Source organism: Pleurodeles waltl, chromosome 4_2 (genome assembly GCF_031143425.1).
Source record: "Pleurodeles waltl isolate 20211129_DDA chromosome 4_2, aPleWal1.hap1.20221129, whole genome shotgun sequence".
NCBI classification, from domain to species: Eukaryota; Metazoa; Chordata; class Amphibia; order Caudata; family Salamandridae; genus Pleurodeles; species Pleurodeles waltl.
Window position 1 is genome coordinate 189,366,890 of NC_090443.1, and position 20,878 is coordinate 189,387,767.

General features: G+C 49.9%; 1 protein-coding gene across 6 annotated transcripts in view; it reads left to right on the top strand.

Annotated features, from left to right (window-relative positions):
• Nucleotides 1-20,878, top strand: part of ATF6 (activating transcription factor 6) — a 1,225,231-nt gene that overhangs the window by 1,065,652 nt on the left and 138,701 nt on the right. The window lies entirely within an intron of this gene.

Sequence of the window (20,878 nt, forward strand, 5' to 3'; positions counted from 1 at the left end):
ATGTTGTCACGGAAGACCGGCTTCAAGCCCTGTGACTCCTGTCACTGGATGATGTCCGTAACGAATCCGCAACTCGTGTGTCTGTGGTGTTTGGAGCGTCACCACGACCCACAGTCCTGCTATGAGTGCCTGTCAATGAGCCCGAAGGCTGTGAGGGAGCGGTCCCTAAAGCTGCTTGTGACCCGGCACTTGACTCCGCATTGCTTCTGATCAGGAGGAGGTCCCGAGACTGCAGATCTCTCACCACTCATCGACCCCCATTCAAAATCGCCAGGACACTCAAGTTAGCACAAGAATAAGTGGAAGAAGCACAAGCGCTGTTTGACTTTACCCCCTCGGTCGAATGAGCCGCCCCTGCCCAGTTGAAGGAATTTTACGGGGCCATGGACCTCATCTTTCAGCAGTCCACCCCTGTCGAAGCACCTTTGGGCCCCACAGGATTGGCAGGAGCCCCTTTGGGCTCCGTGCTGGTGGCTTGATCTTGGCTTTGGAAAGCTAGCAGGGATCCGCTTCTGTATCCGAACCGGCATCGGTCGTACCATTGCTACCTTTCTCGACGATGGTTCTGGTGTAGATGCTCCTGACGCTGCTGTTGATGCCATACTCATTGCCAACTCCGACACGAAGCGGGACCAGCGTCGCTCGATGGCGATTCAGACTTCGGCAGGGACCTTGCTCCCTAGGTCAGATCCTGACTCTTATTTTTATGGGTTCGAGTTCGGTGATGGTATGCAGGGGTCGCTGGTCCCTCTAGAGTACCAGCTTGAAGACCCTATGGACTACACTCAGGAACTAAGCGAAGCCAGCGGTCTGAACACCTTCACTGATGCTGGTATGCTTTCTCTCCCTACCTTGCCTGCGAAGGAGGGGGCTTCCTACTCCATGGTGGTGCATAGAGTGGCCGAAGGTCTTGGGCCTCGAGCTGCCTTCCGTGGCTGTCAGGACTAACCTGACTGAGGTGCTTCAGCCTGGGCCTTCCATGTCAGAACCCCTTTAGCCATTTAATGTAGCCCTCACTGATGTTCTTCTGGGGACCTGGTCTAAACCCAGCACAAGAGTTCTTGTCAACAGGACAATAGCCCACCGCCATAGGCCTGCGCCTAACGACCTGGCGTTCCTGATCCATAACCTTGCCTCTGAGAGCTTGGTCATTCAAGCCTCAACATCCCATGGTGTGTTCCCGTCTGCTCCCTCGGATGGGGAATCCAAGAGGCTGGATCACCTTGGGAAGAAACTTTTTTTTTCCTTCTGCCTGGCTTTGCAGTCTGTGAACACCACATGCCTTTTGGGCGGTTACACCCATACTTTATGGGACACGGTCGTGCAAGCGCTCCCACGGGTCCCAGGGCAGGCCCGACCACTCTCTTAAAAGCTGTTGCTGATGGGAGAGACGCAGCTAAGTTCATGATCAGATGTGGGTGGATATGACCAACTCTCTAGGCAGATTGGTTGCTTTGATGGTGGTCTTGAGGCGCCACGCCTGGTTAAGGACATCTGGCTTCTCAGAGGATGTCCAATCTGTAGGAAATTGGCTCTGTATATACTTTATCAAAATGAGATATAGTGTGCACAGAGTCCAGGGGTTCCCCAGAGTCTTAACAAAGGCTAAAGTAGATAATACTAATGCTCTCTTTTGTTGGAGTGTGGTCGAGCAGTTAGGCTTATCAGTGGGTAATGCAAAGCATTTGATGTACGTACACACAGTCAAGAAATGGGGCACCACTCAATGACTAAATCCAGGCCAATGTATTTATGTGAGAAAATATATTTGTTACTTTATTTCTAGAATCAAAGGGTGCAGGTAAGTACTGTTGTAAGTATGTATCAAGCATATGTTTCAGATGTACTTTGCTTAAGTTATGTAAATAAAACAGTTTACAGTCAAGTAACTCTTTTCACTTTCAACGTTGACACTGCAATTTTCAGAACAGTCCTGGGGGTGGCAGGGGGGAGTGTTAGTGTAGTTTTGAGGTAAGTGCCCGACTTACAGTTCCAGTCTGCAGGGGTTAGGATGTCCACTGGTCAAGGTTCAAGATGACTCTAAACATACACCACCAGCAACATGGGTCCGGCCGGGTGCAGAGGTCAAAGTTGGTGTTAGATTTAGAATGGGATCCTATGGAGACTGGGGGCTCTCAGTAAGCTCCAGCGACTTCGGAGGGCAGACCTAGGGGGTTTAGGTGAGCACCAGAGGAGGCCACAGGTTAGCACCGAACACACCCCCTCAGCGTCACAGGGGTGGCCGGGCACAGGGTACAAACACACTGTCCGGCTCCCAATACTTTACTGTAGGGGGGCCCCTGAGGTCACAAAGATGCTGCAGGCTTGTACAGGGGGTCAGTTCTGGAAAACTGAAGGCTGGAGAAGGAGGAGGGCTGCCTGCTTGACTGTTGCTTGACTGTCAGTCGGATTCCCCAAGGCCAGGAGGCTACAGGTGCAGGGGTACCTTTGGGTGTTGGGCATCTTTATCTGTTTCTCTCACGGTCGGGGGGGCCCTCTGGATTTAGGTTGCAGGTGTCGTCATGTGGGCCACCAAGGGTGGACAAAAGGTCAGAATCTCCTGGACTCTGGACATGGGCGTTGGGTGCAGAGTGGACAGGACTCTCGGATCTGGGGTGGTTCTGGAGTCCTTCTTGGAGTTTCTTGTGGACAGGACAGCTGTCCTCGAGAGTTCTTGGTCCTCTGGTGGGCAGGCAGTCCTCTGGGGGTTTGTAGAGGTCCCTGGTCCTGCAGGATGTGTTGCTTTGTTTGTAGCAGGGCTTCTGAAGCTGCAGACAGGCCAGTAGTGCTCGGGCAAAGTCAGTTGGTGTCTGGAGTCTTCTCTGCTGGGGTCGGCTTAGCAGTCCTTTTTCTTGCTTCTTTTCTTCTTGAGATCGCCAGGAATCTGGTGAAATAAATTCAAGGGTGCTCTTAAATCCTAGATTTAAGGGTGTTAAAGGGGTCAGAGGGCAGTATCCAATGGCTACTGTCCCTGATGGTGGCTACACCCTTCCTGTGCCCACTCCCTTCGGGGAGGGGGCACATTGCTAACCCTATTGGTCCTTTCCTCCAAACTATGATGGAGGATTTTGCAGGGAGGGAGTCACTTCAGCTCTGGTACCTTGGGGGTGGTCCTAGCTGGGGTGGTCACTTCTCCCTAATTTACCCGCCAGACTTGCAAACAAAAGTGGGGCTTCGTCCGGTGGACAGGCATCTCCAGTAGATTTATTGCCATGGGGTGTGGTCAGAAACTCGTCTATTAGTGGCAGGCTGGCACAGCCTGGTCAGCCTAACACTAAAGGGTTGGTAAGGGTACAGGAGGCATCTCTAAGATGCCTTCTGTGTGCACTTTAGAATAAATCCAACATTGGCATCAGTGTGGGTTCATAGTGCTGAGAAGTTTGATACCAAACTTCCCAGCCTTCAGTGAAGCCATCATGGAGCTGTGGAGTTCGTAATGACAAACTCCTGGCCCATGCACTTAATATGGCCACACATTGTGGTGTGGTGTGGTGTTATCAGCTTATACCAGGTCCAGGTGTCCCCTATTAGTGAAGTGTAGGCGGCAGTGTCTAGGAAGCCAGTGCTCTCTAGAGGTAGCTGTGGATGAGCAGCCACAACTTAACTAGGAGATGTGCAAAGCTATGCAATGCCACTATACCCACACAGCACTATCACACATGAACCACACAATGTTACAAAAATAAAGGTACCTTATTAGGGTAGCACAAATACTGAAATACTATTAGGCAGTCCCTCCAACTGGAGGTAAGTAAAGACACTAAGTATATACACAATAGCAACCAGTAAAGAGCATAAAAAGCAATAAGCATTGGCAAAAGTATTTGAAAACAGTATAGGCCCTAGGGGAGGGCCAAACCATATACTACATAAGTGGAATGCGCGATACAGTCCTCCACCCCAGGATGTGGAATCGTTAGAGGGGAGCTGGAGGAACTAGGAACCCCAAGAGGTGAGTACCAGAGTGACCCCCAGCGACCAGGAGAGCAGAGGTAACTAACCAGTTTTCCCCAACAGGAAGACTTGGGGAAAGGATTGTGCAAGACCCAAACAGAACTTGAAGAACCCACAGGTGGAGTCTGGCACAGGAGGACCTACGAAGGAAGGGGACCAAGTACAGTTTGTGATGGAGTGTCCGGTTGTGGCAGGAACCACTACCCACCCTTCTGTGGATGCAGGACCAGGTTGACGGGAGATGAAGAGGAACAGCTGTGCAGCACAGGAGCTGAAGAGTGTAGGAGGCTGACCTGGTTTGTAGTGGGTACCTTGGGTACTTACACCTTATACCAGGTCCAGTTATCCCTTATTAGTGAAGTAGTAGTATTCTAGCAGCTTAGGCTGATAGAGGTAGCTTTAGCAGAGCAGCTTAGGCTGAACTAGGAGACATGCAAAGCTCCTGCAATACCACTTATAGTTACACAGTGCTTATACACAAGTAAAGACAATACTCAGTGTTATCAAAAATAAAGATATTTATTTGGGGTGACACAGTACCAAAAATATCTTAAAGACAATAGTACTTCTAGAGGTAAGTATTATACACATTATATACACTAGACACCAAAATTAGACTAGTAAATAATCATAGAATAATGCAAACAGTAGGAAATCCTATAGAATGCAATGGGAGAAAATAGGTCTAGGGGCAACACAAACCATATACTAAAAAAGTACAATGTGAATCACTAATTCCCACCTAGACAAGTGTAGTGTGTGCAGAATCGCTGGGAGAGTAAGAATGCAGTAAAGGTAAGTAAATTACCCCACCGCACAGCACAGAAAAGCAGGAGTAAAGTACTGTAAGTTTCCTTAGGACACACTACACCTCGTTTTGGGGATTTTGCAGCAGCCACCCAAGTCTGCAAAGAACTGCTGGATTATTGGACCTGAAGACCTGAAAAGGAAGGGGACCAAGTCCAGAAGTCGAAAGAAGTCCCAGGAAGGACAGGAGCCCCTGCCAACCCAGAAGAGGGTGCTCAAGAAGAGTCCCCGTTAGCCGAAGACTGCAGGAATGCACCCTAGGGAGATGCCAGCGGGTTCCTGCGTGATGCAAAGGATGTCCAACGATGTGAAGATCGTGGCAGATGTGATTTTGTGTTGGAAGTCACCAACAAGCCTTGGCTACGACAAAAGTGCGTTTTGCATCTCAATGGCGCTGAATGGACCCAGGAGGGACCTGGGGGCCTCAACTCTGTGTGAGGACGAAAAGGAGACTCTCAGCTCTTTAGAGAGCCCTCAGGATGCCAGCTAGCACCCCTGGGAGTCGCAGGATCCAGTAACAAAGGAGGTGCAAAACATGGTTGATGCAGCACAACAAAAGAAGTTCCCACGCCGCCGGAGAACAACTTAGCGAGTTGAGCATCGAAGGATGGAGTGCTGGGGACCTGTGCCAGACTGTGCACAAAGGAATTTTGCAAATAAAGCACAGAGGCCTCCTGAGGTGAAGAAGATGCAGTACACAGGGGTACAGTCGCTCTCAGGGAAGGCAAGGTCTTACCTCCTCCAAATTGCTTCAGCAGGACCTCAGGTCAGTCTATGTCGGTGATGTCCACCCTCTATGTGCTTAGGAGCACGCTCGTCGCTGTGAGAGGAGTCCAAGGGTATGGGTCGTCATCTTGGAAGGTGCCTGCTTGGAGTAGGAGAGTGACTCCGTCACTCCACGGGAGATTTCTTCGGCCCTTCTGGTGCAGGATGAAGACAGGGAGTCCCCAGACCGTACACACCGTGGAAACTGTTGCAGTTGCTGACTTGGAGCTGAGGTTGCAGAAGAAAAGTATCTCTTGTGGATACTTTGTTGCAGTTACAGTGTCTCTTCGAGCAGGCTGCGGTTGATCCGAGGTCAGAAGATGCTGAAGTAGTTGCAGAAGATTCCTGAAGGAAACTTGCAAGCAGAATCTGAAAAGAACTGACAGTGTAGACCCTAAATAGCCCTGAGAGGGGGATTGGCTACCTTATCAAGTATGGACCTAGCAGGAAGGGTCTCTGATGTCACCTCCTGGGCCTCCAGAGTGCCCCCACACCTTGCAAAGCAAGATGGCTGAAGTCTGGGGGACACTGGAGGAGCTCTCGGCACCACTCCTAGGGTGGTGATGGACAGGGGAGTCCTTTGTTCAGTTTCGCACCAGAGCAGGGGACAAGGGGTCCCTGAACCGGTGTAGACTGGATTATGTGCCCTTCAAATCATTTCCAGAGGCTGGGGGAGGCTCCCCCTCCCCAGCCTGTAACACCTATTTCCAAAGGGAGAGGGTGTAACACTCTGCTCTCAGAGGAAATGCTTTGTTTTGACTTCCTGGAACTGGGCTGCCCAGACCCCAGGATGGCAGAACCCTGTCTGTGAGGTGGCAGCAGCTGTAGCTGAAGTGCAAGCCTCAGAGAGCTGGTTTGGCAGTACTGGGGGTCCATGGTGAAGCCCCCAGGATGCATGGAATTGGTTCCCCAATACCAGATTTGGAATGGGTGGACAATTGCATGATCTTAGACAGGCTCCATGGCCATATTCGGAGTTACCATTGTGAAGCTACCTATAGCTATTGACCTATATGTCGTGCACGCATATAATGGTGTCCCTGCACTCACAAAGTCCAGGGAAATGGCACTGAACTATGTGGGGGCACCTTTGTTAGTGCAAGGGTGCCCTCACACCTAGTAACTTTGCACATAACCTTCAGCAAGTGAAGGTTAGACATATAGGTGACTTATAAGTTACTTAAGTGCAGTGAAAATGGCTGTGAAGTAATGTGTGCGTTATTTCACGCAGGCTGCAGTGGCAGGCCTGTGCAAGGGTTTGTCTGAGCTCCCTGGGGTTGCAAAAGAAATGCTGCAGCCCATATGGATCTCCTAGAACCCCAATGCCCTGGGTACCTACGTACCATATACTATGGACTTATAATGTGGGGTCCAGTGTGCCAATTGTAATTGGTAAATGAAGTCACTGGCCTACAGTGACAAATTTAAAAGCAGAGAGAGCAGAAGCACTGAGGTTCTGGTTAGCAGAGCCTTAGTGACACAGTTAAGCACTATACAAACACACACATTAGGCCATAAACTATGAGCACTAGGGTCCTGAGCAGCAGTATCCCAGTGAGACAGGCAAAAACATACTGACATACAAGTAGAAATGGGGGTAACATGCCAAGGACGATGGCACTTTTCTACAGACAGCAGCTCTGTCCAAAGGAACAAAGAAACCATCTTTAAAGGTACTCCAGCCTCACTCCGGAAGCCTGAGTCCCTAACACTCTGCACCCAACGCCCCCAGCTTCTGTTCAGAATAACCAACACTGCAGAGAGGACCCCGAGACGACACCAAAGACGTAGACACCCTGAGGCGACCTCACTGCACCCCCACAGCGACGCCTGCAGAGAGAATCCAGATGCTCCTCCTGACCGCGACTGCTCGGTAACAAAGAACCCAAAGCCTGGAAGAAGCACTGCGCCCGGAGCCCCCAGACCTGAGAGAAATCAACTACCGGTGCAGGAGTGACCAGCAGGTGGCTCTTATCCTTGCCCAGTTGGTGGTTGGCCCGAGAAGCCCCCCTGTGCCCTGCCTGCATCGCCAGAGTGACCCCCTGGTCTCTCCATTGATTGCTATTTAAAACCCAACAGCTACTTTGCACACAGCACTCGGCTGCCCCTGTGCCGCTGAGGGTGTATTTTGTGTGTCTGTTTATGACCTCCCCAGTGCTCTACAAACCCCCCCTGGTCTGCTCCCTGAGGACGCAGGTACTTACCTGCTTGCAGACCAGAACCGGCACACCCCTGGTCTCCTTAGGCACCTATGTGATTTGGGCCCTACCTTGATCTCTGCACCTGAACGGCCCTGTGTTGCTGGTGCTGGGTGTTTGAGGTTGCCTTGAACCCCCAACGGTGCGTTGCCTATGCCCCAGAGACTGAACTTGCAAGTGCTTTACTTAACTGAGAAACTAACCATTACTTACCTCCCCCAGGAACTGTTGATTTTTGCACTGTCCACTTTTAAAATAGCTTATTGCCATTTTTGCCAAAACTGTGTACATTACTATTTTAATTCAAATTTCCATATTTACCTATGCCGAGTACCGTACAATTTATGTACTTACTTGAATTCTGAATCTTGTGGTTCTTAAATAAATTAAGAAAATAATATTTTTCTATATAAAAGCCTACTGGTCTGGAGTTAAGTCTTTGAGTGTGTGTTCTTATTTATTGCCTGTATGTGTACAACAAATGCTTAGCACTACCCTCTGATAAGCCTACTGCTCGACCGCACTACCACAAAGTAGAGCATTAGTATTATCTAATTTTGCCACTATCAACCTCTAAGGGGAACCTTTTGACTCTGTGCACATTATCTCTCACTTTGAGATAGTATATACAGAGCTAACTTCCTACATTGGTAGATCAGCGGTGGGGTCTAAGACTTTGCATTTGCTGGATTACTCAGCCAATACCTGATGACACGACAAAATTCCAAAAATTGTCATTAGAAACTGATTTTGTAATTTGTGACTATTTTTCAATTTTTTTAAAAGTCCTGCTAGGGCCTTGTGTAAGTCCCTGTTAGCATTTCTTTTTAAGTTTAAAAGTTAGGATTTAAGTACTAGAAGTAGTTTTTAGTTTCCTAAAATGTTATCCCAACTTTTAGAGTCATAATGAGTCAAACAGATGAGATGGTGATGGAACTCAACCTCACCCCTTACCTGCATCTAGGGATGTCAGAGTTGAGATCTCTCTGTAAAATAAAACAAATTGAAACTGGGTCCAACCCTACCAAGGCAAAGCTCCAGGAGCTCTTGGCAGCTTTTACAAGGGACCAACCCTCTGATATGGAGAATCCTCCCTCAGATGGGGATATTATTGAAAAGGAGGATGAACTCACGCCATCTTGTAGGAAGGTAGCCTCTTTCTAGCCCTGTTACCCCCACTTTTGGCCTGTTTGTGAGTATATGTCAGGGTGTTTTTACTGTCTCACTGTTATCCTGCTAGCCAAGGCCCAGTGCTCATAGTGAAAACCCTCTGTTGTCACTGTGTTTGATATGTGTCACTGGGATCCTGCTAGCCAGGACCCCAGTGTTCATAAGTTTGTGGCCTATATGTGTTCCCTGTGTGGTGCTAAACTGTATCACTGAGGCTCTGCTAACCAGAACCTCAGTGTTTATGCTCTCTCTGCTTTTAAAATGGTCACTGCAGGCTAGTGACTAATTTTACCAATTCTCATTGGCACACTGGAACTCCCTTATAATTCCCTTGTATATGGTACTTAGGTACCCAGGGTATTGGGGTTCCAGGAGATCCCCGTGGGCTGCAGCATTTCTTTTGCCACCCATAGGGAGCTCAGACAATTCTTACACAGGACTGCCACTGAAGCCTGAGTGAAATACCGTCCACGTTATTTCACAACCATTTTTCACTGCACATAAGTAACTTATAAGTCACCTATATGTCTAACCCTCCCTTGGTGAAGGTTAGGTGCCAAGTCACTTAGTGTGTGGGCACCCTGGCACTAGCCAAGGTGCCCCCACATTGTTCTGGGCAAATTCCCCGAACTTTGTGAGTGCGGGGACACCATTACACGTGTGCACTACATATAGGTCACTACCTATATGTAGAATAACAATGGTAACTCCGAACATGGCCATTTAACATGTCTAGGATCATGGAATTGTCACCCAATACCATTCTGGTATTGGGGGGACAATTCCATGGACCCCCGGGTCTCTAGCACAGAAGCCGGGTACTGCCAAACTGCCTTTCCGGGGTCTCCACTACAGCTGCTGCTGCCAACCCCTCAGACAGGATTCTGCCCCCCCTGGGGCCTGGGCAGCCCAGTCCCAGGAAGGCAGAGCAAAGGATTTCCTCTGAGAGAGGGTGTTACACCCTCTCCCTTTGGAAATAGGTGTGAAGGGCTGGGGAGGATTAGCCTCCCCCAGCCTCTGGAAATGCTTTGATGGGCACAGATGGTTCCCATCTCTGCATAAGCCAGTCCACACCGGTTCAGGGATCCCCCAGCCCTGCTCTGGTGCGAAACTGGACAAAGGAAAGGGGAGTGACCACTTCCCTGACCTGCACCTCACAAGGGAGGTGCCCAGAGCTCCTCCAGTGTGTCCCAGAATTCTGCCATCTTGGATTCAGAGGTGTTGGGGCACAATGGACAGCTCGGAGTGGCCAGTGCCAGCAGGTGATGTCAGAGGCCCCTCCTGATAATTGCTTACCTCTTTCAGTAGAAAAGCCTCCTTTCTAAGTAGCCTCCTTTTTTGGCTATTTAGGGTCTCTCCTCTGGGCTATTCCTCAGATAACGAATGAAAGAGCTCACCGGAGTTCCTCTGCACTTCCCTCTTTGACTTCTGCCAAGGATCGACCGCTGACTGCTTCTGGACGCCTGCAAAACTGCAACAAAGTAGCAAGAAGACTATCAGCAACATTGTAGCGCCTCATCCTGCCGGCTTTCTCAACTGTTTCCTGGTGGTGCATGCTCTGAGGGCTGTCTGCCTTCACCCTGCACTGGAAGCCAAGAAGAAATCTCCTGTGGGTCGACGGAATCTTCCCCCTGCCAACGCAGGTACCAAATTACTGCATCACCGGTCCTCTGGGTCCCATGTCATCCTGACGAGTGTGGTCCCTGGAGCACAGGAGCTGGGTCCAAGTGTCTCCCACAGTCCAGTGACCCTTCTGTCCAAATTTGCTGGAGGTAAGTCCTTGCCTCCCCACGCCAGACAACAAACCTGTGTACTGCGTGATTTGCAGCTGCTCCGGCTTCTGTGCACTTTTCCAGGACTTCTTTGTGCACAGCCTAGCCTGGTTCCCCAGCACTCCGTCCTGCATTGCCCAACTCTCTGAGTTGGACTCCGACGTCGTGGGACCCTCCTTTGTGACTCTGAGTCGACCGCTGTCCTCAGATTTTCCAAGTGCCTGTTCTGGTACTTCTGCAGGTGCTGCCTGCTTCTACGAAGGCTCTCTGAGTTGCTGAGCGCCCCCTCTGTCTCCAAGGGGCGACATCCTGGTCCTTCCTGGGCCCCAGAAGCACCCAAAAACCTCAACCACGACTCTTGCAGCTAGCCAGGCTTGTTTGCGGTATTTCTGCCTGGAAACACTTCTGCAACCTCCAGCACGCCATGGGACATCTTCCATCCAAAGGAGAAGTTCCTAGCCCTTTTCGTTGTTGCAGAATCTTTGGCTTCTTCCATCTGGAGGCAGCCCTTTTGCACCTTCTTCCGGGGCTTAGTGGGCTCCTGCCCCCCCTGGACATTTGTGTGACTCTTGGACTTGGTCCCCTTCCTTTACAGGTCCTCAGGTCCAGGAATCCATCTTCAGTGTTTTGCTGGTGCTTGTGGTTCTTTCAGAATCCCCTATCACGACTATTCTGTCTTTCTGGGGTGGTAGGGTAATTTTACTCCTACTTTTCAGGGTCTTGGGGTGGGGTATCTTGGACACCCTTACTGTTTTCTTACAAACCCAGTGACCCCCTACAACCTCCCATAGGCCTGGGGTCCATTCGTGATTCGCATTCCACTTTTGGAGTATATAGTTTGTATTTCCAAAAGGCCTATGTCTACCTATTTCATTCTATTGTGATTCTACATTGTTTGCTCTACTTTTCTTACTGTTACTTACCTCTTTTGGGTTTGTGTAGATATAATTTGTGTATATTACTTACCTCCTAAGTGAGGGTATCCTCTGAGATACTTTTGGTATATTGTCACTAACATAAAGTACCTTTATTTTTAGTAACTCTGAGTATTGCTTTTTCTTATGATATTGTGCTATATGAAATAAGTGATATAGTAGGAGCTTTGCATGTCTCCTAGTTCAGCCTAAGCTGCTTTGCCATAGCTACCTCTAACAGCCTAAGCTGCTAGAAACACCTCTATTCTACTAATAAGGGATAACTGGACCTGGACAAGGTGTAAGTACCACAAGGTACCCACTATAAGCCAGGCCAGCCTCCTACACCCTCTACACACTACACTAGGCCTGGGGTCCATTTGTGGTTCGCATTCCACTTTTGGAGTATATGGTTTGTGTTGCCCCTAGGCCTATTTCTCCCTATTGTATTCTTTTGTGATTCTACATAGTTTGCACTACTTGTCTTACTGTTACTTACCTGATTTTGGTTTGTGTGCATATAATTTGTGTATATTACTTACCTCCCAAGGGAGTATATCCTCTGAGATACTTTAGGCATATTGTCACTAAAATAAAGTACCTTTATTTTTTAGTAACTCTGAGTATTGTGTTTTCTTTTGATATAGTGCTATATGATATAAGTGGTATAGTAGGAGCTTTGCATGTCTCCTAGCTCAGCCTAAGCTGCTCTGCTATAGCTGCCTCTCTCAACCTAAGCTGCTAGAACACCTCTATTCTACTAATAAGGGATAAGTGGACCTGGCACAAGGTGTAAGTACCACAAAGTACCCACTATAAGCCAGGCCAGCCTCCTACACATCTGTCCTAATTATGGAGAACAAGGCTCCTAGAACATTGTCTCCACAAATCATAGTCAGAGTACCTTGTTCTTCCTTTAGGGGAGACTAGTACCTCTGTAAGCATTGCGGGCAGCCTCAATGAAGAGGACATCCTTTTAGCAAGGATGGCAAAGAGATTGGCTTTTTAGAAGCAGCTCCTACCCGTAGAAAAAGGAAAGACAAGAAATGGTGGCAGCAACTTAAATAGGGTCAGAGAGAATACTGACATCATAAAAAAGGTGATGCCATCACCAAGTGGGTCACAGCTTTTGAGAGGGCTTGTGCAACCAGAAAAGTAAGCAGATCTCACTGTGGAGCTCTCCTTTGGGGAATGTTCACTGGAAAGTGTAGGGATAGACTCCTCACACTCACTGGTAAGGATGCAAAATCCTATGACCTCATGAAGGGTACCCTGATTGAGGGCTTTGGATTCTCAACTGAGGAGTACAGGATTAGGTTCAGCGGGGGGGCTCAAAAAAACCTCGAGCCAGACCTGGGTTGATTTTGTAGACTTCTCAGTCAAAAACTAGATGGTTGGATGTATAATGTATCTATGAAATAACATATGTTGAGTAATTGCTTCAGTGACAAAGAGCATCAGCTTCTGGTAGACCTAGGTCCTGTTTGAAGGAGGCTGGCCTGGCTTATAGTGGGTACCTGATGGTAACTACACCCTGTGTCAGGTCCAGTTATCCCTTATTAGTAGTGTTCTAGCAGCTTAGGCTGATAGAAGGTAGCTATAGCAGAGCAGCTTAGGCTGAACTAAGAGACATGGAAAGCTCCTACTACACCACTTATATCATATAGCACTATATAATAAGAATCACAATACTCAGAGTTATTAAAAATAAATGTACGTTCATTTAGTGACAATGTGCCAAAAATATCTCTTTGATTTTGTCATTGGATGTCTCACCACTCTTCCCCTGGGAAGACTTTGTGACCCCTTTCTTTTGGTCACCCCCTGTGGAAGTCTTGGTCACCCTTGTCTTGACCCAGTGGTTTGCCTTCTTTCCCAATTCTTGGGGAGAAATAGTGTAGGAAAGTACCATCTTGCCTGGCATATTATCCCCATTTTTTTACTTGTGTGTCAAGTTTGTTTTTGCCTGTCTCACTGGGATCCTGCTAGCCAGGACCCCAGTGCTCACAGTTGTGGCCTGAATGTGTTCCCTGTGTGGTGCCTAACTGGGTCACTGAGGCTCTGCTAATCCGAAACTCAGTGCTTATGCTCTCTCTGCCTTTACAATTGTCACTGCAGGCTAGTGACCATTTTTACCATTTCTAATAGGCACACTGGAACCCCCTTATACTTCCCTAGTATATGGTACCTAGGTACCCAGTGTATTGGGGTTCCAGGAGATCCCTATGGGCTGCAGCATTTTTTTGACACCCATAGGGAGCTCAGACAAACCTTAACACAGGACTGCCAGTGCAGCCTGAGTGAAATAACGCACATGTTATTTCACAGCCATTCTCACTGCACTTAAGTAACTTATAAGTCACCTATATGTCTAACCTTTACTTGCTGAAGGTTAGGTGCAAAGTTACTAAGTGTGAGAATTGTCCCCCATTCCGAATCTGGTATTGGGGTGCCAATTCCATGCATCTCCGGGGCTCCACTATGGACCCCGGGAACTGCCAAACCAGCTCTCTGGGGTTTTCTCTGCAGCTACCGCTGCTGCCACCCAACAGACAGGGTTCTGCCCTCCTGTGGTCTGGGAAGCCCAGTCCGGGGCTGGCAGAACAAAGAATTTCCTCTGAGATAGGGTGTTACACCCTCTCCCTTTGGAAATAGGTGTTAAAGGCTGGGGAAGGGTAGCCTCTCTCAGCCTCTGGAAATGCTTTGAAGGGCACAAATGGCGCCCTCCTTGCATAAGCCAGTCTACATCGGTTTAGGGAACCCCCAGTCCCTGCTCTTGCGCGAAACTGGACACTCCCCTGTCCATCACCACCCCAGCGGTGGTGCCCAGAGCTCCTCCAGTGTGTCCCAGACCTCTGTCATCTTGGGTCCAGAGGTGTGAGGGCACTCTGGAGGACTTTGAGTGGCCTGTGCCAGCAGGTGACGTCAGAGACCCCTCCTGATAGGTGCTTACCTGACTAGGTGGGCAGTCCTCATCTGAGGGCTAATTAGGGTCTCTCCTATGGGTTCTCTTGAGATTCTGCACCTCTCTCTTCGACTTCTGCCAAGGATCGACCACTGACTGCTCCAGGACGCCTGCAAAACCACAACAAAGTAGCAAGAAGACTACCAGCGACATTGTTTCCTGGTGGTGCATGCTTTGGGGGCTGCCTGCCTTCATCCTGCACTGGAAGCCACGAAGAAATCTCCCGTGGGTCGACGGAATTTCCCCCCTGCTTCAGCAGGCACCAAACTTCAGCGTCACCGGTACTCTGGGTTCCCGCTCATCCAGACGAGCGTGACCCCTGGAACACAGGTGGTGGACCCAAGTGACCCAGACTGTCCAGTAGTCCTACTGTCCAAATTTGGAGGAAGTAAGTCCTTGCCTCCCCTCTCCAGACAGTAAAGCTGTGCACCACGTGAACTGCAGCTACAAGGGCTTCTGTGCACATTTCCACAAAATCCTTCATGCACAGCCAAGACTAGGTCCCCAGCACTCTGTCCTGCGATGCTCAGCTCCCTGAGTCTCCAGCTTCGTGGGACCCTCTTTTGCAGTGTTGAGACGACCGCCGTGTTAAGAGATCTTGAACCCGTGTTTAAGTACTTGTGCGGGTGCTACCTTCTTGTGCGTGGGCTCTCTACATTGCTGCGGGCCCCCTCTGTTTCCTTTCCCAAGTGGCGACATCATGGTCCTTCCTGGGGCCGGGCAGCACCCTTTTTCTTCAACCTTGACTCTTACAGCTAGCAAGGCTTGTTTGCAGTATTTTGCCAAGGAAACAACTCTGCATCCTCCAGCACTCCATGGGTCATCTTCTGCATGGAGAAGAAGTTCCTAGCACCTTTTGTTGTTTGCGAATCTTCAGCTTCTTCCATCCGGAGGCAGCCATTTTACACCTTCATCTGGGGTTTAGTGGGCTCCTGTGAGAAGGTAGCCTCTTTCTAGCCTTGTTACCCCCACTTTTGGCCTGTTTGTGAGTGTATGTCAGGGTGTTTGTCACTGTTTTCACTGTCTCACTGGGATCCTGATAGCCAGGCCTCAGTGCTCATAGTGAAAACACTATGTTTTCAGTATGTTTGTTATGTGTCACTGGGATCCTGCTGGTCAGGACCCCAGTGCTCATAGGTTTGTGGCCTATATGTATGTGTCACTGGGACCCTGTCACACAGGGCCCCAGTGCTCATAGGTGTGCATGTATATGTTCCCTGTGTGGTGCCTAACTGTCTCACTGAGGCTCTGCTAACCAGAACCTCAGTGGTTATGCTCTCTCATTACTTTCAAATTGTCACTAACAGGCTAGTGACAAATTTTACCAATTTACATTGGCTTACTGGAACACCCTTATAATTCCCTAGTATATGGTACTGAGGTACCCAGGGTATTGGGGTTCCAGGAGATCCCTATGGGCTGCAGCATTTCTTTTGCCACCCATAGGGAGCTCTGACAATTCTTACACAGGCCTGCCACTGCAGCCTGAGTGAAATAACGTCCACGTTATTTCACAGCCATTTTACACTGCACTTAAGTAACTTATAAGTCACCTATATGTCTAACCTTTACCTGGTAAAGGTTAGGTGCAAAGTTACTTAGTGTGAGGGCACCCTGGCACTAGCCAAGGTGCCCCCACATTGTTCAGAGCCAATTCCCTGAACTTTGTGAGTGCGGGGACACCATTACACGCGTGCACTACATATAGGTCACTACCTATATGTAGCTTCACCATGGTAACTCCGAATATGGCCATGTAACATGTCTATGATCATGGAATTGCCCCCTCTAGGCCATCCTGGCATAGTTGGCACAATCCCATGATCCCAGTGGTCTGTAGCACAGACCCTGGTACTGCCAAACTGCCCTTCCTGGGGTTTCACTGCAGCTGCTGCTGCTGCCAACCCCTCAGACAGGCAGCTGCCCTCCTGGGGTCCAGCCAGGCCTGGCCCAGGATGGCAGAACAAAGAACTTCCTCTGAGAGAGGGTGTGACACCCTCACCCTTTGGAAAATGGTGTGAAGGCAGGGGAGGAGTAGCCTCCCCCAGCCTCTGGAAATGCTTTGTTGGGCACAGATGTGCCCAATTCTGCTTAAGCCAGTCTACACCGGTTCAGGGACCCCTTAGCCCCTGCTCTGGCGCGAAACTGGACAAAGGAAAGGGGAGTGACCACTCCCCTGACCTGCACCTCCCCTGGGAGGTGTCCAGAGCTCCTCCAGTGTGCTCCAGACCTCTGCCATCTTGGAAACAGAGGTGCTGCTGGCACACTGGACTGCTCTGAGTGGCCAGTGCCACCAGGTGACGTCAGAGACTCCTGCTGATAGGCTCCTTCAGGTGTTAGTAGCCTTTCCTCTCTCCTAGGTAGCCAAACCCTCTTTTCTGGCTATTTAGGGTCTCTGTCTCTGGGGAAACTTTAGATAACGAATGCATGAGCTCAGCCGAGTTCCTCTGCATCTCTCTCTTCACCTTCTGATAAGGAATCGACCGCTGACCGCGCTGGAAGCCTGCAAACCTGCAACATAGTAGCAAAGACGACTACTGCAACTCTGTAACGCTGATCCTGCCGCCTTCTCGACTGTTTTCCTGCTTGTGCATGCTGTGGGGGTAGTCTGCCTCCTCTCTGCACCAGAAGCTCCGAAGAAATCTCCCGTGGGTCGACGGAATCTTCCCCCTGCAACCGCAGGCACCAAAAAGCTGCATTACCGGTCCCTTGGGTCTCCTCTCAGCACGACGAGCGAGGTCCCTCGAATCCAGCGACACCGTCCAAGTGACCCCCACAGTCCAGTGACTCTTCAGCCCAAGTTTGGTGGAGGTAAGTCCTTACCTCACCTCGCTGGGCTGCATTGCTGGGAACCGCGACTTTGCAAGCTACTCCGGCCCCTGTGCACTTCCGGCGGAAATCCTTCGTGCACAGCCAAGCCTGGGTCCACGGCACTCTAACCTGCATTGCACGACTTTCTAAGTTGGTCTCCGGCGACGTGGGACTCCTTTGTGCAACTTCGGCGAGCACCGTTTCACGCATCCTCGTAGTGCCTGTTTCTGGCACTTCTCCGGGTGCTACCTGCTTCAGTGAGGGCTCTTTGTCTTGCTCGACGTCCCCTCTCTCTGCAGGTCCAATTTGCGACCTCCTGGTCCCTCCTGGGCCCCAGCAGCGTCCAAAAACGCCAAACGCACGATTTGCGTGTAGCAAGGCTTGTTGGCGTCCATCCGGCGGGAAAACACTTCTGCACGACTCTCCAAGGCGTGGGGGATCCATCCTCCAAAGGGGAAGTCTCTAGCCCTTGTCGTTCCTGCAGTATTCACAGTTCTTCAGCCTAGTAAGAGCTTCTTTGCACCAACCGCTGGCATTTCTTGGGCATCTGCCCATCTCCGAGTTGCTTGTGACTTTTGGACTTGGTCCCCTTGTTCCACAGGTACCCTCAGTCAGGAATCCATCATTGTTGCATTGCTGATTTGTGTTTTCCTTGCATTTTCCCTCTAACACAACTATTTTGTCCTTAGGGGAACTTTAGTGCACTTTGCACTCACTTTTCAGGGTCTTGGGGAGGGTTATTTTTCTAACTCTCACTATTTTCTAATAGTCCCAGCGACCCTCTACAAGGTCACATAGGTTTGGGGTCCATTCGTGGTTCGCATTCCACTTTTGGAGTATATGGTTTGTGTTGCCCCTATCCCTATGTTTCCCCATTGCATCCTATTGTAACTATACATTGTTTGCACTGTTTTCTAAGACTATACTGCATATTTTTGCTATTGTGTATATATATCTTGTGTATATTTCCTATCCTCTCACTGAGGGTACACTCTAAGATACTTTGGCATATTGTCATAAAAATAAAGTACCTTTATTTTTAGTATAACTGTGTATTGTGTTTTCTTATGATATTGTGCATATGACACTAAGTGGTACTGTAGTAGCTTCACACGTCTCCTAGTTCAGCCTAAGCTGCTCTGCTAAGCTACCATTATCTATCAGCCTAAGCTGCTAGACACCCTATACACTAATAAGGGATAACTGGGCCTGGTGCAAGGTGCAAGTACCCCTTGGTACTCACTACAAGCCAGTCCAGCCTCCTACAGCTCCCGCCCCTCCTGGACCCAGTGCTCATCGTGAAAAACCCTATGTTGTCAGTATGTTTGTTATGTGTCACTGGGACCCTGCTAGCCAAGACCCCAGTGCTCATACGTTTGTGGCCTATATGTATGTGTTCCCTGTGTGATGCCTAACTGTCTCACTGAGGCTCTGCTAACCAGACCCTCAGTGGTTATGCTCTCTCTGCTTTACAAATTGTCACTAACAGGCTAGTGACCAATTTTAACAATTCACATTGGCATACTGGAACACCCTTATAATTCCCTAGTATATGGTACTGAGGTACCCAGGGTATTGGGGTTCCAGGATTGGCATTTCTTTTGGCACCCATAGGGAGATCTGACAATTCTTACACAGGCCTGCCAGTGCAGCCTGAGTGAAATAACATCTACGTTATTTCACAGCCATTTACCACTGCACATAAGTAACTTATAAGTCACCTATATGTCTAACCTTCACCTGGTGAAGGTTGGGTGCAAAGTTAGTTAGTGTGTGGGCACCCTGGCACTAGCCAAGGTGCCCCCACATTGTTCATGGCAAATTCCCCGGACTTTGTGAGTGCGGGGACACCATTTCACGTGTGCACTATACATAGGTCACTACCTATATATAGCGTCACAATGCTAACTCCGAACATGGCCATTTACATGTCTAAGATCATGGAATTGTCACCCCAGTGCCATTCTGGCATTGGGGAGACAATTCCATGATCCCCCGGGTCTCTAGCACAGAACCCGGGTACTGCCAAACTGCCTTTCCCGGGGTTTCACTGCTGCTGCTGCCAACCCCTCAGACAGGTTTCTTCCCTCCTGGGGTCCAGCCAGGCCTGGCCCAGGAAGGCAGAACAAAGGACTTCCTCAGAGAGAGGGTGTTACACCCTCTCCCTTTGGAAATAGGTGTCAGGGCTGGGGAGGAGTAGCCTCCCCCAGCCTCTGGAAATGCTTTGATGGGCACAGATGCTGCCCATCTCTGCATAAGCCAGTCTACACCGGTTTAGGGATCCCCCAGCCCTGCTCTGGCGCGAAACTGGACAAAGGAAAGGGGAGTGACCACTCCCCTGACCTGCACCTCCCAGGGGAGGTGCCCAGAGCTCCTCCAGTGTGCCCCAGACCCCTGCCATCTTGGAAACAGAGGTGTTGCTGACACACTGGACTGCTCTGAGTGGCCAGTGCCATCAGGTAACGTCAGAGACTCCTTCTGATAGGCTCTTAACTTTCTTACTAGCCTATCCTCCTTCCTAGGTAGCCAAACCTCCTTTTCTGGCTATTTAGGATCTCTGCTTTGGGGAATTCTTTAGATCACGAATGCAAGAGCTCACCAGAGTTCCTCTGCATCTCCCTCTTCACCTTCTGCCAAAGGATCGACCGCTGACTGCTCAGGACACCTGCAAAACAGCAACATAGTAGCAAAGACGACTACTGCAACCTTGTATCGCTTCATCCTGCTGGCTTTCTCGCCTGTTCCCTGGGGGTGCATGCTCTGGGGGTAGCCTGCCTCCTTCTTGCACCAGGAGCTCTGAAGAAATCTCCCGTGGGTCGATGGAATCTTCCCCCTGCAACTGCAGGCAACAAAAGACTGCATCACCGTTCCTCTGGGTCCCCTCTCTGCATGACGAGCGTGGTCCCTGGAACTCAGCAACTCTGTCCAAGTGACTCCCACAGTCCAGTGTCTCTTCAGTCTAAGTTTGGTGGAGGTAAGTCCTTGCCTCCCCACGCTAGACTGCATTGCTGGGTACCGCGTGATTTGCAGCTGCTCCGGCTCCTGTGCACTCTTCCAGGATTTCCTTCGTGCACAGCCAAGCCTGGGTCCCCGACACTCTAACCTGCAGTGCACAACCTTCTGAGTTGTCCTCCGGCGTCGTGGGACTCCCTTTTGTGTCTTCGGGTGGACTCCGGTTCACTCCTCTTTCAAGTGCCTGTTTCGGTACTTCTACGGGTGCTGCCTGCTTCTGGGAGTGCTCCCTGACTTGCTGGGCGCCCCCTCTGTCTCCTCATCCAAGTGGCGACATCCTGGTCCCTCCTGGGCCACAGCAGCATCCAAAAACCCTAACCACGACCCTTGCAGCTAGCAAGGCTTGTTTGCGGTCTTTCTGCGTGGGAACACCTCTGCAAGCTTCTTCACGACGTGGGACATCCATCCTCCAAAGGGGAAGTTCCTAGTCCTCTTCGTTCTTGCAAAACACCAAGCTTCTTCCATCCGGTGGCAGCTTCTTTGCACCCTCAGCTGGCATTTCCTGGGCAT